Source organism: Protopterus annectens, chromosome 17.part0, assembly GCF_019279795.1.
Source record: "Protopterus annectens isolate FY-2018-M chromosome 17.part0, PAN1.0, whole genome shotgun sequence".
In the NCBI taxonomy this organism is placed as follows: Eukaryota; Metazoa; Chordata; order Ceratodontiformes; family Protopteridae; genus Protopterus; species Protopterus annectens.
In genome coordinates, this window is record NC_056751.1 from 721,587,948 (window position 1) to 721,604,285 (window position 16,338).

A 16,338-nucleotide genomic window follows, 5' to 3' on the forward strand; every position below is an offset into this window, starting at 1 on the left:
GAGAACCAAGTCCAGTATGTTATCTCCCCTTGTAGGGGATGAGACCAGCTGGTCTAGTGCATTAGAATTGATGAAGTCAAGGAATCATTGGGTGAGTGCATTAATGCAGGAATAGTTCACCCAGTCTATGGTGGGGTAGTTGAAGTCACCAAGGATCAGGGTGTTAGGGGGTGCCATGATGGAGTCAAGTAGGTCAAGGTAGGAGGAGTGGGTGTCTTGAGTCATGGATGTGGGTCTATAGCTGTCTATAACTTGGATGAGTGTCTTGCCAACTGTCAGTTGCGCCTGGAGAAATTCCAGTGCATCATGCTGGTAAACCACTCAGGAGGTGTGCCTGTTCTTAATGAAGATATATACTCCACCACCCTTAGTCTTTCCAACCTCATTTTGAGGTTGGAAAGTGTGGAATGAGGTATAGCCTAGTAAGGCAGGGGTGTGCTTCCCAGCCCTGAACTAATTTTCCTTGACTGCACAGACATCGGCATCTTCCAGTGTGAGAAGAGCCTCCAGTGAGTGCATTTTCAGGTTAAGGCTCCTAGCATTGAGCAGCATGACCTTCAATTTGCTTTTTGACAGATCTTTTATGTTGGAAGATTTGTTTTTGGGACATAGGCTAAAAAAGGCACAACAGGAGAGGTAAGAGCATTGGCCAAGATCCGGAACCCCAAGGGTGACAGGTGGAAGTCATCTGTGGCAAAGCATCGAGGCCTGTCAACCATGTCATCTCAGGCAGACAGATACTGGGCCCCCTAGGAAAGACACCAGAAACTAAGCCAATTGTTGAAGTCAATCATTTTTTGTTGGTATTGTGGTATTCTTCCAAAAACTTACAAAAGAGCCAAACAGTGTCAAGTCCACTAAATAAAACCAAAAATTAACACTGCGACGGCAGGGATCCACACCACGAAAATCTTTATTAGAAAATTATACACGATTGAGCGCTTTCTTCCCTATTAACAGGGATTTCATCAGAATGTACATCCATTCCCATTTTCCCCTATAAATACTTAAATTACATCATGATGTCACAAATTGCTAAATTGATAGGTAAATTTAAAGTGCAAAGTGCATTAAAACCATGTTAAAAAACATATAAATATACACACTTGAATAAAAACTTGTAAAAACTTATAAAAATACAACTGCATTATTGTTAATTCCATATGTTCCCATAAAACATCCACTTTCATTTTGTAAGTTCCACTTTTTTATTTAATATAGGCTTTATGGTACTGATTTCATTTAGACCCAGGGGTAGGCTTGCTTGTAATCTTATTTGCCATTTAGTTTCTCTTTCTTCTATATATGTTCTGTAGTCCCCACCCCTTGGATTTTTTGATACTTTTTCTAAAATTGTAAATCTAAAATCTTTACAGCCCTGAGAGCTACTAATATGCCTATATAGGGCATTATTGGAGTTGTGTGTGTTTATCTGGTATGTGTGTTCATATATTCTGTCTTTCAGCTTTCTCTCAGTTTTGCCTATGTAGAAACTAGGGCAGGATTCACACATAGCCAGATAGATAACACCAGTGGTTTGACAATTCCCTCTTTCTGGTTTCACCACATTTTGTAAATAATTGTTAATTTTTATATTTTGTTCTGTACATATATACTTACATTGTGGGCAATTGCCACATTTTGTAGTCCCGTGTCTATAATTCAACTTACTATGCATTTCAAAATTCTTTTTCAAGTTTGCACCAACTTTGTATATAAAATTGGGTTTATTACCCCCTATATTCCACAACTTGGGGTTATTCCTCAAAATAGCCCAATTCTTTGTTATAATTTTCTCTACCTCCCTTGCATAACCTCCAAATTGTACTATCATAGCTCTTTCATAGTTCTTATTATTATTTTCTATGTTATTTATTCCACTTTCTTCTCTCAAAGCATAATTATTACCTAGAAGTGGCTTCTATTTTTTACCCCATTCTCCTTGAATATATTCCACATATTCATTTATTATTTTTACCGGGTACCCTCTCTCTTGGAACATTTGAGCTACTTTTCTTAATTCTTCTTGTAAGTCTTCCTTTTTTGAGGTCATCCGTGCCACCCTAATTAATTGTCCCTTAACAATACTATGCTTTTGTCTAACCGGGTGATCACTGGAATATTGCAAGTAAGAGTTGCTGAAGGATGGTTTTCTATATATCTTAGATTTAAAACTACTTGTGTCCTTGTCTATATATGTATCCAAGTAGTTTATTCCTTTTGTGTTGTATACATATGTGAACTTTAAAAATCGTGTACTGTTATTGAGGTGCTCTACCAGATCCTTAATGATACTTTCAGGGCCCTTCCATAAAATAAATATATCATCCAAAAATCTAATGTAAAGTCTCATGTATTGGAAAAAATCACTGTTAAACACATGATTTTGCTCCCAGTGTAACAGCACCAAGTTTGCAAATACTGGGGCGCAAGAAGCACTCATTGCAACACCTCTATGTTGCTTGTAGTATTCTCCATAAAAAAATATAGTTAAAATCTAAGACAATTTCCATAAATTCCATTATTAAATTTTGTTTATCTATGTCCAATGTTGTGTTATTATGTAAACAATCTCTAAACATGTCTAATCCCTCCTGTTTAGGAATGGATGTAAATAATTCCACTACATCTATCGTTACGAATATTACATCCTTGTCCCACATTTCTTCCTTAATTCTTCCGAGAAAGTCCCATGAATCTTTAATTATGTGATCACTATTAAAAACCTGTTGTTTCAGCCACTTGTCTATAGTTGCTCCAAAAGGGTATGTTTTTGACCCTCGTCCATCCACAATTGGTCTAAAACTTAAATTTTCCAGATTTTTATGGGTCTTTGGTATCCCAAATATAGTGGCTACTTTTGGATTTACAACTTTTAAATATTTATAAGTTTCTCCTGTTATTCTTTCCTCTAAGAGGTAATCTTCCAAGTAGTAATCTATTCTTTTGTTACTAATATTTATCTCATTAAGAGATGCTGGTTGATATGTGTCTGGGTCATTCAACATTTCAAAGATTTTTTGGGAATATTCCAGTGTGTCAAAGAAAACCATCCCTCCTCCTTTATCTAGTCGCATAACTCTTATAGTTTTATCTTTCTTAAGATTTTGCAGGACTTCATTTTGTTTGTAAGTCAAATTTCTATTAACTAAGGTAGGTTTCTCCTTACTTTTTAATTTATAAATATCCTCCATAATTGCTTTTTCTAAGACATTTAAGGTCGGGTCTAAAGGTGGATTGTACACACTTTTGTTGCTAGGTTCCAAATTAATATTTTTTCTCCTTCTTTCAACTTTGGTTCTGTCATGAAACACGTAGGCCAAATTTAACTTTCTCAGGAACAGTTTTAATTCTATAATAGTATTAGTATAATCAAAAAACTTTGTTGGGACGAATTTTAACCCTTTCATACATAATTCAAAGTGTTCAGGTGTTAATTCTATCCCTGCATAGTTGTAAATGTGATATCCATTCATAGTATTTACAACTCCATTTTCTAATATCTGTTCATTCTCCCTTAATTCCTATTCCTGTTCCTTCTGTTCCATCCTGTTGTCCATTGTTCTCTTTCTTGCTCCAGCCCCACATCCCATTCTTGTTGGTAATGAAAAGTTGGAAATTCACTTGTATCTTTATTCATTTGTTCTTTGTTGTAATAATTCCTATTTGATTCTATTCTATGCATTTTTCTTTGCCCATTAAAGTTCTCATTCTGATTATTTCTATTAATTTTCCCTAATCTATCTCTCTTAATAACATATGCCCTATTTTCCTTATATTCATCTAAATCCCTCTTCATTTTCTTACATTTGGTTTCAAATATTTTATTACATTTAAAATCTACACAATCTAGTTTCCCATAATAAACCCCTTCATATTCAGTGAAAAGAAGGTCATTTTTAATTTTTCCATCCAAAATTTCTGCTTCACCTATCAATTTGCTAAGCTTTTTGTCATTATATTTTATTATTTTCCCTATTAGTTCCATACCATATCTGTCAAACATTTCTTTGAATTCTGCTATTAAGATGTCATCATAATCTAGCCCAAAAGGGAATTTGTAAATTCTAAGACCTTTAGATATAATTTTCTTAGTCAAACATTCAGACAGATATCCATTTTCTAGCTGCAATTTCTTTATATCAAACACTTTTGCCTCAGACTTGTAAATCGTGTCGTTTACTGTACCATCGTACATAATCAGCTTATCATTCCCATTCGTTTGTCTTTTATCACACAAAGCATCATCTGGAAAAACATATTGTTTTAACAAAAAGGAATCAAAGTCTTTTATATGTCCAAGGGTTTGTTTTTGAACCATATGGTTCAAGCTATTACTCACATGTCTCTGATTTATACCCTTATGGCGTTCTTCATTCATGTTACTTTTAGTACCATTACATCCAGTCTCTGCATGTTTGTACTTAGTAGCTGCTTCTTTTGGTCTCGCCCCCAACCTCGTTGCTTGAAATGACTTGTCAGTACCTTTTATATTTTGATGGTGTAAAAAGCTGTCGTTTCTGACCTCGTTGGCGTTCACCTCACTTACACCCTGGATTCCTGTTGTTCTCATAGTCCTACTCGCATTGAGCGTGACGTCACTTAAAGGGGACGAGTGGCGCTTTCTTTTTTAATTAACGCCTCTATTTTGTTCTTCTGGTTGAGTAAGGAGCTCTATTAACCTTGTGAGCTCCCCTTTTAATATTACAAGTTCAGATTGGACTTGTTGCATTTCTTCTTTTCTTACAAGGGAAAACAATGCTGGAATCTCGTCGAGCGAATCCATACAAAGAGCAGGCTCCCAAATTCAACCAAAAACTTACAAAAGAGCCAAACAGTGTCAAGTCCACTAAATAAAACCAAAAATTAACACTACAACGGCAGGGATCCACACCACGAAAATCTTTATTAGAAAATGATACACGATTGAGCGCTTTCTTCCCTATTAACAGGGATTTCATCAGAATGTACATCCATTCCCATTTTCCCCTATAAATACTTAAATTACATCATGATGTCACAAATTGCTAAATTGATAGGTAAATTTAAAGTGCAAAGTGCATTAAAACCATGTTAAAAAACATATAAATATACACACTTGAATAAAAGCTTGTAAAAACTTATAAAAATACAATTGCATTATTGTTAATTCCATATGTTCCCATAAAACATCCACTTTCATTTTGTAAGTTCCACTTTTTTATTTAATATAGGCTTTATGGTACTGATTTCATTTAGACCCGGGGGTAGGCTTGCTTGTAATCTTATTTGCCATTTAGTTTCTCTTTCTTCTATATATGTTCTGTAGTCCCCACCCCTTGGATTTTTTGATACTTTTTCTAAAATTGTAAATCTAAAATCTTTACAGCCCTGAGAGCTACTAATATGCCTATATAGGGCATTGTTGGAGTTGTGTGTGTTTATCTGGTATGTGTGTTCATATATTCTGTCTTTCAGCTTTCTCTCAGTTTTGCCTATGTAGAAACTAGGGCAGGATTCACACATAGCCAGATAGATAACACCAGTGGTTTGACAATTCCCTCTTTCTGGTTTCACCACATTTTGTAAATAATTGTTAATTTTTATATTTTGTTCTGTACATATATACTTACATTGTGGGCAATTGCCACATTTTGTAGTCCCGTGTCTATAATTCAACTTACTATGCATTTCAAAATTCTTTTTCAAGTTTGCACCAACTTTGTATGTAATCGTGTATAATTTTCTAATAAAGATTTTCGTGGTGTGGATCCCTGCCGTCGCAGTGTTAATTTTTGGTTTTATTGTGGTATTCTTATTTTTTATATGACTTTGGCTTCACTGACCATCTGTGACTACCAAACAACAACTTAATTAGCATCGCTGGTTCATAAACTTGCCTTCTATGTGACGGCTCATCAGCTAAACCTTTTCTTTCCCATTCCTTTACCTCAGTGATGTGCTTCTTCATTTAAAACATGCTTGGTTGAAGAGGAGCCTCGGCAAAGATTATTCTCCCTTCTTCCAAGCGCATTAAAGTGCCCCACTCATTACTTTGCTTCCCTACTCCTCGTACTGGTGGGGAAAACTAAGTAGCCATCCAAAGTTTGAGCTGCTACGAGCTCTGATGTCACGTCACTGGCTAGTTTTAGTAAAGTATTTTATTATATATTTTACAACTGAAGCAGACTATAATGTGTCAGGTGATACTGAAATCCTGAAATGTGTGTACTTATTTCCAATAATCGTGTTACGGTCTCATTTTTTAACACTCGTTAACTATATATATATATATATATATATATATATATATATATATATATACACACATACATATATAGATAGATATAGATATACATATAGATATATATGTATTTTTTAATAACATTGTTATATCTAACTGCCCCAAAACCCCCCCATACATTACTGCCATCATAATTTCTTCAATACACCTTATAAATGCATATAGATATATCTATTATCTTTCTCATTTTCTTAAATTAAATAAACAGGCCTTCATGACCACAACTGGTGATTGGGTCCGCAGACGTTGTTTCTCACTTTACCAATTTGCTCATCATTGTTCCTTTTCATCCATTTTTCTTTTTCGGTAACTGATCACCACTTTGGTGCCAGCTCCAATTAATTCAAAAGCTATATACGTTTACCTCCATGACCACGATGTTGATCTGTTTCCCTAATAACCACATTGCTTGCTAAGTAATGCTCATTTACTTCTGTTGACAGGGAGCCTTTTGGACAGTAATATTAGGACCAAAATTAAAATACTTTATTTTGCATGCAAAATATATAACAACCATCTATTGTTTGCAAAAGAAAGAAAATAAATTACTGTTGACTTAACTAATTAGCAATATCAGGCTCCAAAGAGAAGCTACTTTTATATCATAAAGAATGCAAAGGTTTTTGCTTGTTTTTATGTTTTCTCTTCATTTAGAATGAAAAACACTAGAGTAATAAAAAACTGAGATGTATTAATGCTTTAAAAGTAAATTTCATACATCCCCTACATACACACTTGCGTGTGAATGTGTAATTTTTTCTGAATATAGTACTTAATACTTACTATATAACTGTGTGAAGACAACCAGTAGTTATAATTTGCATTATTTGACTTTTTCAGCTGTTGGAAAGAATATACTACAAAAGTGTTACTATAAATTTATTTCCAAATGAACAGTAATGTCTTCAAGTCTTAATGCATATACATTTGACATATGAAGGTATACACACTGAATTTTTCAGCAGTGCATTAATAATCACGAATATGTACAATACATATTTAGAACTGCAATATTTTCCTAAAGTGTTAAAGTGATGTTATGTAAAATATGGCGAAGCTTTACACTGAGTAACATGAAATGGAAACATTAAAAGTTTCATCACTAACAGCATTGCAGGGGCTTTCCAGAGAAAGTCAGTCTCTGATGAAGTAATTCCAGTCTTCTCTGTAGGCTCCAAGGATGTTAAAGCTGCCTACTGTTTTTAGTTTATAAGTCTTTTGCAAATTGCAGGCTTCGTGAGGAATAACATGGGACAAAAAGACTGAAGTTCTCTTCACTGAAAGCATTGCAAACATTTTCCAAATTATGTCCATTTCTGTTAAGGGGCTTCTAGTCATTTCTGCATCCTCCAAGAATGGCAGAAGCTGGGTAGTTTTTTGGTTAGTGGTTCCTTTACAATTAAATAGAAAAGTTGAGAGAAAATGTCATAAACAGCAATAAAAATATATTTTCTGAAAATATTGATTGGAACCATTTTGTTCTATTGATCTTGCAATTTGTACAAGGAAAAAAGAGCAGAAAATACATTCACACATACTGCTACATGTACATAGTAGATGTCATTAAAGAGATTTGTAAATATGGTGACAAACTTAATTATCACTGTCTGATTATTACTGTTTTATTTCATAGCAGTTTGTTTGCAAGACTAAAGACACCCAGCCTTCAATATATATTCCCAAAACATAAAAAACTATGATAACTTATTACCTTTATCCTTTGAAGACTTTGTGGTTTTATTATTTTTTTATACACAGGTCTCACAAATGATTATTCCTGTAAAAGCGAAAAGACAAATACAGCCACCAACAATAAGTCGGATTATTTCCCAATTGATATGAACTAGAGCTGAAAAACAAATATCGTAAGCTGATATCAGAGTAGAAAATAAAATTTGGAATGAAATGCAACAGTTATTGGTAAAGGGTATACAGGTGAGTAGAAACTGTTGAATAATGTCAAAGAAATACTCTATTATCTGATTTAATTAGTACAGCTGACTCTACTTTTACCAGTATATATAGTAGATACCCACCTATACATAACAGCAACCAAATTCCTTGAGCCTTCGAACATTCCTTATTATAGTAATTAGAATTAATCCTTTTGTAGCTGCCATTATCTTCTTGAATAATGGATATATTTCCATAAAGGTAAACAAAAATTAGTGTATTAAGAGTTTGTCATAGGTTCATAGCATTTGCTAGGCTAATGACCACATGGACCTTTTTAAACCTAGTCATGCATCCTAAATACCTGACAAGTTCTGATACCCTTGTTAAGTGTAAGCTGGGGCTTGGAAGATGAAACATTTACAAGTAGGGGCTGGGGAAATGAACCATTTACAGGTTACCTGTTTGCATTAGAGACATAGGTGCCAAACCAGGGATGAATTTCCTGATCTCCATCCAGTTGTCCAGATTGCACTTGCATTGGGTTAGGGAGGAACTCTGCTTCACATGGATGGGGAGCCTGTTCCAAAGACAGGGCAGTCTCTGGGACACATACCATACCTGTCTCTCCAGCAGGTCCTATTTATATCATAAGTAAGGTTTAAGTATATAGAACAAGTTATTCTGGTGCTGTTTGTTTTGTGGACGCATTTGACAATGCCCTGTATGACTTGCATAGATCTCCCCTCAAAGCCTGTAGGAGACAGAATACAAGAACAGGGCCTTGAGGCAGTCTGCATAGGACATTTTACTTCTACCCTGTATTATTTTAGTGAGGAACCTCTGTGGACATTCCAGTTGTTGGATGTGGCTGGTTAGGTACATACCAAAGGGGGCATTGTACTCAGTGACAGGTCTGATAAATGTTCACTACAGTAGAACAATGACTTCTTTAAACTTAGATGCCATACCTTTGTTTATAAGGTATGCAACATAGAATAATTTCCTCACTATTGTAGACACGTGATGGTCAAAGGCTAGAGTCCCTGACTACTGGGTCAACTCTAAGAGATGTGTTGTCAATATGATATTTACCAGGTGTGGATGACTTCCTGAAGGATACTATTATGCATTTCTTGGCCTTTAGTTTTAGTCCATGGCTCTGACACAAGTTGTTTGTCTGTGCTAGCCCTTCCTGGAGAACAATTGTGTTAGTGTGGGATTCAATGACAGCTCCTAATTTGCAATCATCTGCAAATTTAGTCAGCCATATACCACTGACATTGGCTTTGACTTCAGAGAAGTAAATGCCAAAGAGGAGAGGTCCAAGGACATATCCTGAGGGACTCCACTTTTGACTGGCTGCTTTGTAGAGGTGGAATCTTGAATTCTAACTTCCTGGGTCTGGTCGGCCAGCCAGTTGATTATCCACTGGGTCACGTAATGGTTTGTACCTAACCTCTTGAGTTCGTCAACAATGCCCAAGTGGAGTATTGTGTCAAGTGCCTTGGCTAGGTCAAGGTAGGCAGTGTGAACCATTTTACCTTTATCCATTGCTTTGGTGACCTTCTCAAAGAAGTCCACCAGGTTGAGTAGGCATGACCTGCCATTGACAAAACCAAACTGGGTTGAGTCTACTGTCTGGAGGTTTACTATATAACTATTGATAATTTCCATGATAATTCTTTCCATGGCTTTACATATAAGACCAGTGAGACTTATGGCTCAGTAGTTTCCAGGGTCTGTAGATGGTCCACCTTTGTGCAGAGGGATGACTGTTGCTGTTCTCCAGTCATGAAGCACAAAGCCTGTTTGAAGGCCACAGTTAAATAGCAATTCCAGAGGCCCTGACAGGTCATGTTTCATGTGATTTAGAAGGCATCCTGAGATATCACCTGGGTCCATTGTTGCAGTGTTCTGGGCCTTAGAGAAAGCATAGACCTGTTCCTTAGTCATATCAGGGGAGTTATATTTGATGATATTTCCTGAGGGAAGATTGAGCGGGAGAGAGAGGTAAAGGTTGTGGACATAGCTATAGAATGTCTTGTGGTTGTCCTTGGCCTGGGAAGCCAAATTTCCCTCAAATGTGGCTTTGGTAAACTTTATTTGTCCTCTGAGTTGTTGTTTCATTTGATAAGAGTGCTTTTATTCTGTTGGGTGCTGCACCTCCTAATTTTTGTCATAATTGTCTTCCTTCTGTTATATAGCCTATTGATTTTGTGATTCCACCAGGGTGGCTTGTTTTTTGAGTTAGTTCTGTACTTATTCCTGGTGAGAACAGCTGCATCTATGCAGCTATTAACGTGCTTGTAAAAGGTTTCTGTGAACAGTTCTGCATAGGCAGCAGTGTTCAAGATTTATGTGGGTTTGAAATTTTGACAGGCTATCACTTAATAGCAGAAGATTAGCCTTAATTCATGAATATTCCGGGTTTTCCTGGAGTCCAGTTTTATTTTTACTTCTGACCTTACCAGGGAAGACATTACAGTAGGGGGTGTACAGCACTCTCCCATATTAGTGTGGACCATCCAGTATGACTGCACCCCTGGTTAGTGTATTGACTATCTGGTTCAGGGAGTTTGTGTTTACAAAAAACAGAAATCTCTGTGCCTGTATGTTTGGTGTCATATAAGATTCCCAGTTAATAGTGTGATAATTAAAGTCGCCCATGAATATGGTATTGGGTTGAATGGTGAATGTTTCCAATAAGTTCAAATACATGGTGTGGGTCTCCTGCGTCATAGAAGGGGACCTATAGCTTGCAAGGAAGTGGTATTGGGTTTTGCCTGTGGTGATTGAACATGGAGCAGCTCAGGTGCATTGTCCTGTTTGACCAGCCTTGAGTTATATTTATTTTTGATGTAAAGTGAGACACCTCCACCTTTGGTCTGTCTGTGTAGTAGCTGGTCTAAATGTGTGGAAGGCATTCATTATAACCTTGCACTGCTGGTGTGCTGTCCACAGCTTTAAACCATGTCTCAGTGACTGCACAGATGTCAGCATTCTGTAGGGTGAAGAGAGCTTCTGAGGAGTGGAGTTTTTTTGTTTAGGCTCCTAGCATTAAGCACTAATGCCTCTAGATTTTCTTGGTTTTGATTTGGTATGTTGGAAGTACTTTCAGTTTGGCATTGCCGAAAAAGGCACTAATGGGGGAAGACAATGCTTTAGCTAATATTAGAAAGCCTAGAGGGGAGAGGTGCAGACCATCCCTGGGAAAGCAATGTGGTATGTTGACCATCTCCTTCCATGTTGACAAATATTGCACTCTCTTAGAAAGACACCAGAAACTAAGCCAATTATTAAAGTAAGTTATCTTTTTTTCACATTGTGGCATCATCCTTGGAGAAGGTAAAATTCTGCTCAGTGCTAGGCTCATAACAGCCTGAGACACATATTCCAGGAGCTCCATGATGTGTCTCTTCATAGAGTCTAGGGAGGTATGTCTCAGGTCATTTACTCTCACATGGACTATGACTGGTACTTGTGGTCCAATGACCTGAGTGCATGTGTAATGTGGTGGATCCTAGCCCCTGATAAGCAACTGCTGTGACTTTCTCCTTACTCAGCCCAGTGAGAGGGATGTCAATGTGTCTCATGATGGAGTCTCCATTGACTAGAATGTTGGATTGTGTGGCGGCTTGCCTTATGGGCTTAGAAGTAGAGGCTCCATGAGATGTGTCATCTAGGCATTATCTACACAGTAAGATTTTTATTTTCTTTATTATATTATGCTTTATGAATTAACTTTTATTTCCACATGAATTAAGCTAAAACCAGCAAAATAAGCTGTCAAAATAATATTTATCAGTTATGTTTTTTTTTATTTTATTTCCAAGGATTTCTACTTGAGTTATGTCTAAAAAGAGCAAACTGCTTAGAGCAGATATCACGTATAACAGACAATTCAGTTTGTCAGCTGTTTTCATTATAAAAGGAGCATATTGTACTATAGTTTTGAATGTGTTAACAACTGGCAGTGTCATTATACCACAAAGAACATCTATGAAAACCCTGCACACATGCACAGAAACATATATGTTTGTGAACTAACTTTCTAAAGTTATACAGCGATATACACGCCATACAGTGCAGGAAAAGAAATGCAGGGATAATCCACAACTATGATGTATGTGATATGAGGTCTGAGTAGTGGCTAGGGTCCTGAACATCACAGGACAGAGGATGGCTGCACCTATCGTGGGGAGAAGGAATGTCCTAGTATCGCCCTAGTACAACCCTGCTGGTCTGGATGGAGGACAAGAGCTGGTGTGGCAAACCTAAGGGCCTGGAGTGGGGCATGTGCTCAAATTACTCATTATCGACTATCCGATTCAGCGAAAATGTGATGTTAGTATGCAGAGGAGGGACTCAGGATGCACAAAAACACCAGCCCCCTAGGATGATGTCACCATTCCCAGATGCTCAGCTCAAGACTGAGTGAAGCAAGAGACTCATAAGTTGAGCCTTCATATCTGTCCGAATGAATGTGTCAACAAAGCATCAGGGCGAAGCTTTGAGGGTTGTGGGTACAGGCAAAAAAAAAGAAAGAAATTCTCTTTTTCTACAACTGATTAAATTTAACTTCAGAAATACATGTCATGTCACAAACTAAGTTCAAAGTATAATACCATAATAAATCTCTAACTGTAGCTCATCAAAAGTAATTGGTTTTTATTAGCATTTTTTTCAATAGCATTATCTATGTTTTTATTTTAAACAACTGAGGTGTCTGTTCCAAAAAGGACTCATGCAGCATAGTGAACCTTGCAGTTCTTCTTGAGTTGATGGCCTTCCTCTAAATTACTAATCCTTGTTACTCATGTACTGTCTAAATACATTTAATCAATATCAACAGAAATCAGCAAGACTATATAGCTGTAGAAGCAAATTCCAAAATTGCACACAAATGGAGAGATTTCCTCTGCTCAGGCATTGTTAGAAAGTACAGTTGTGTACACTTACCATAAATGTAGATGTTCGAGTGTATTCACTGTTGCAGTCATTACATTTGGGTAATCTGCTGGCAGGTTGCCCTCAGTCGGCCTGATTAACAAAGTCTTGGGTCCTGCGTCGGTTGCTGTTCCCTCTTCCATGATGTCAGGTCGTCAGGGGTATAAAACATGCAGCCAATGTCATTACATCAGTTTATCTTGCCACAGATGTCAGGTGCCCCCCCAATGGGGAGCAAAATATATATACAAAATTAAAAACACAAAAATATACCTCCAAACAAAAGCAAATACACCAAAAAGGCTTTTAAGCATAGTAAAAAAAGTAGAGGTGTAGTAATAGAAAACAGGGGACTGGAGGGAGGGTAACCAGGACTGCAACAGTGAATACACTCGAACATCTACATTTATGGTAAGTGTACACAACTGTACTATGTTCATCGTGTTTCACTGTTGCAGTCATTACATTTGGGTAGATTCCCAAAGCTATGGTTGGGAAGATGGATTTATACAGCATTAGGACCAGCTATAAGGCCCTGCAAAACAGTAGTGGCAAAGCCAGCTCTGGATTTAGAGAAAATAGGTAAGTGATAATGCTTAGTGAAAGTATGAACTGAACTCCAGGTAGCAGCTTCTAGAATATCCCTGGTAGGATCACCTCTGAGAAAGGCTGTTGAAGTAGATGCAGCCCTGGTGGAATGAGATCTGATCCCCTGGGGGATATGTTTTCCATGGTGCTTATAACAGAAATAAATACAATGGCATATCCATTTCAAAATGGTTTGCTTTGAAATAGCCTTCCCTTCTGCCCCTGCAGCAAATGCTACCAGCGGTTGTTCAGATTTTCTTTGAGATTTAGTCCTGTCCAAGTAGAATCGAAGTTGTCTGTGTACATCCAATGAATGCAGAAGCCGCTCCCCCTTGTTCTGTGGATTGGGAAAGAATGTTGGCAAATGAATGGACTGATTAAGAGCCACACTGGATACCACCTTGAGCATGAATGATGGACTGGTCCTGAGTGACACCCTGTCTGCATGAAAGATGATGAAATGCTCCACTGCCATAAGGGCCTGCAGTTCAGATATCCTTCTAGCTGAAGTGATTGCTAAAAGGAAGGCTGTTTTCCAGGAAAGAAATTTTAAGTCTGCAATAGCAGCTGGCTCGAAAGGAGGTAGAGTAAGTTTCTCCAATACAAAGTTAAGGTCCCAGGCAGGGGTTGGAGCTCTCCTGGGTGGTCTCAAGTTTCTGGCCCCTCTGAGATACTGCTTTAGAAGAGGATGAGAGAAGGGGGGGGGGTTCTGTGTTGTAATGAGCTGAAATGGCTGAGGCATGGATTTTTATGGAAGAAAAAGACATGCCCTTGTGAAGCATCTCAGTTAAGTATTGCAAAATCTGAGGTCAATTGGGCACTGCTGTGCTCATCCCTTGAGATTGATTCCAGGCACAGATTTTTTTCCATTTGTCAACATAAGATTTTCTTGTGCTAGGTCTTCTCGCCTCCAAAATGACATCCATCACAGGTTTGCTGAGGGATGCTAAGGAGGAATTTAAGTGATTAGCCAAGCTGCAAGATTCAATGTTTGGAGCTGAGGGTGCAGAATTTGGTTCTCCTGCTGAGACAGTAAGGAAGGTGTCTGAGGCAGGTGCCACTGTGAAATGTGTGACACTGTGCAGGAGTGGGTACCAGTGTTGGCGAGGCCAATCTAGAGCAATCAAAATAATTTTTGGTTTGTCCTGTTTGACTTTTAGAAGAACTTTGGAGAGCAGAGGCAGAGGGGGAAAGGCATAGACTGATAGGTTTATCCAGCTGAAGGACAGAGCATCCGCTTTCCAGGCTTTTTTGTGATGAGTTATTGTGCAAATTGTGCAAAATTTGTCCAACTGGTAGTTCTGGGGTGAGGCAAAAAGATCTATGTCTGGGCTCCCCCTTTCGTGTGTCAACATGTTGAAAAGCCATGGTTCCAGTTTCCATTTGTGTGGGTCCATGAGATTTGTGCTTAGTTCGTCTGCCAGAACATTCAGCTTTCCTGGCAGGAATCAAGCTTGTAGGTGTACTTGGTAGCTCAAGGCCGTGTTCCACAATGCCATGGCTAGTCTACAGAGGGGATAGGAATGTGTACCCCCCCCTGCTTGTTTATGTACCACATAACCGTGGTGTTGTCCGTCTTTATCAGTAATTGTCCTGGATGAAGGTAGTCCTTGAAGGCTGTCAGTGCATTCTGTACAGCTAGCATTTCTTTTTGATTGATATGAAGGTACATTTGGTTTGGGCTCCATTTGCCCTGAACGCACCTCCCTGCCAGATGAGCCCCCCATGCATAGTCTGATGCATCTGTAGTTAGGGTTTGGGTGGCAGGGGGTGGTGTGAATGGCAGTCCCTTGTTTTGGTGGCAGGCCTCTGCCTACCATAGGAACTCTAGGCGCAGGCATGGTATGATAGGATTCATTGTTTCCAGGCTGTGACAATGCTGACTCCATAAACTTTTTAAGTACCACTGAAGTTTCCTCATATGCAGTTTTGCATATGGAATTAGAAAAATGCAGGAGGCCATGAATCCCAAGGCTTGCAGTATTTGTCTTGCAAATAGCAGGGTTTTTGTGGCCACCTGTTTGAAGTAAGTCACCAAATTAATTTGCTTTTCTGGAGTAAGGAAAGCCATCTGGGCAGTTGTATTCAAGCTTGCACCCAGGAATGTAATTTTTTTGAGAGGGTACCAGTTGAGATTTCTTTTCGTTTATGGTGTACCCTAGACAGGTTAGAATTCTTTTTACAAATGCCAGTTGTTTTTGAAGAATGGCCTGGTTTTCTGCCTGAATTAGACAATCGTCCAGGTATGGATATATTTGAATATTTCTTTGCCTGCAAAATGCAATTACTGGAGCCAGGCACTTTGTGAATACCCTGGGCACAGTAGACAAGCCAAAGGGCAGTGTAGAGAACTGATAATGCATGCAGCCTGCTTTGAAGCGTAGGTATCTTCTGCAAAATTCTCTGATTTGGATATGCAGGTAAGCTTCTTAAATCTAGAGTTGCCAACCAGGCATCCTTGCCTAGCATAGGAAGTAACTGGTAAAGAGTCAGCATCTTGAATTTTGGAATGTCCAGAAAGGTGTTTAGAGTAGACAGGTCCAGAATTAGACACCATGATTTGTCTTTTCTGGATACCAGGAAAAGTCTGGAATAAAAACCTTGTCCCTTTTCCTCTTCTGGTA

General features: G+C 38.0%; 1 long non-coding RNA gene across 1 annotated transcript in view; it reads right to left on the minus strand.

Moving 5' to 3' along the window:
• Positions 1–7,175: 7,175 nt before the first annotated feature.
• LOC122791811 overlaps positions 7,176–16,338 on the minus strand; it is a 268,292-nt gene continuing 259,129 nt past the window's right edge. The window contains exons 2-3 of the long non-coding RNA XR_006363200.1: positions 7,995–8,132; positions 7,176–7,674 (exon numbers count right to left, since the gene is read on the minus strand). This is a non-coding gene — a long non-coding RNA (uncharacterized LOC122791811). The remainder of the gene's footprint in view (positions 7,675–7,994; positions 8,133–16,338) is intronic.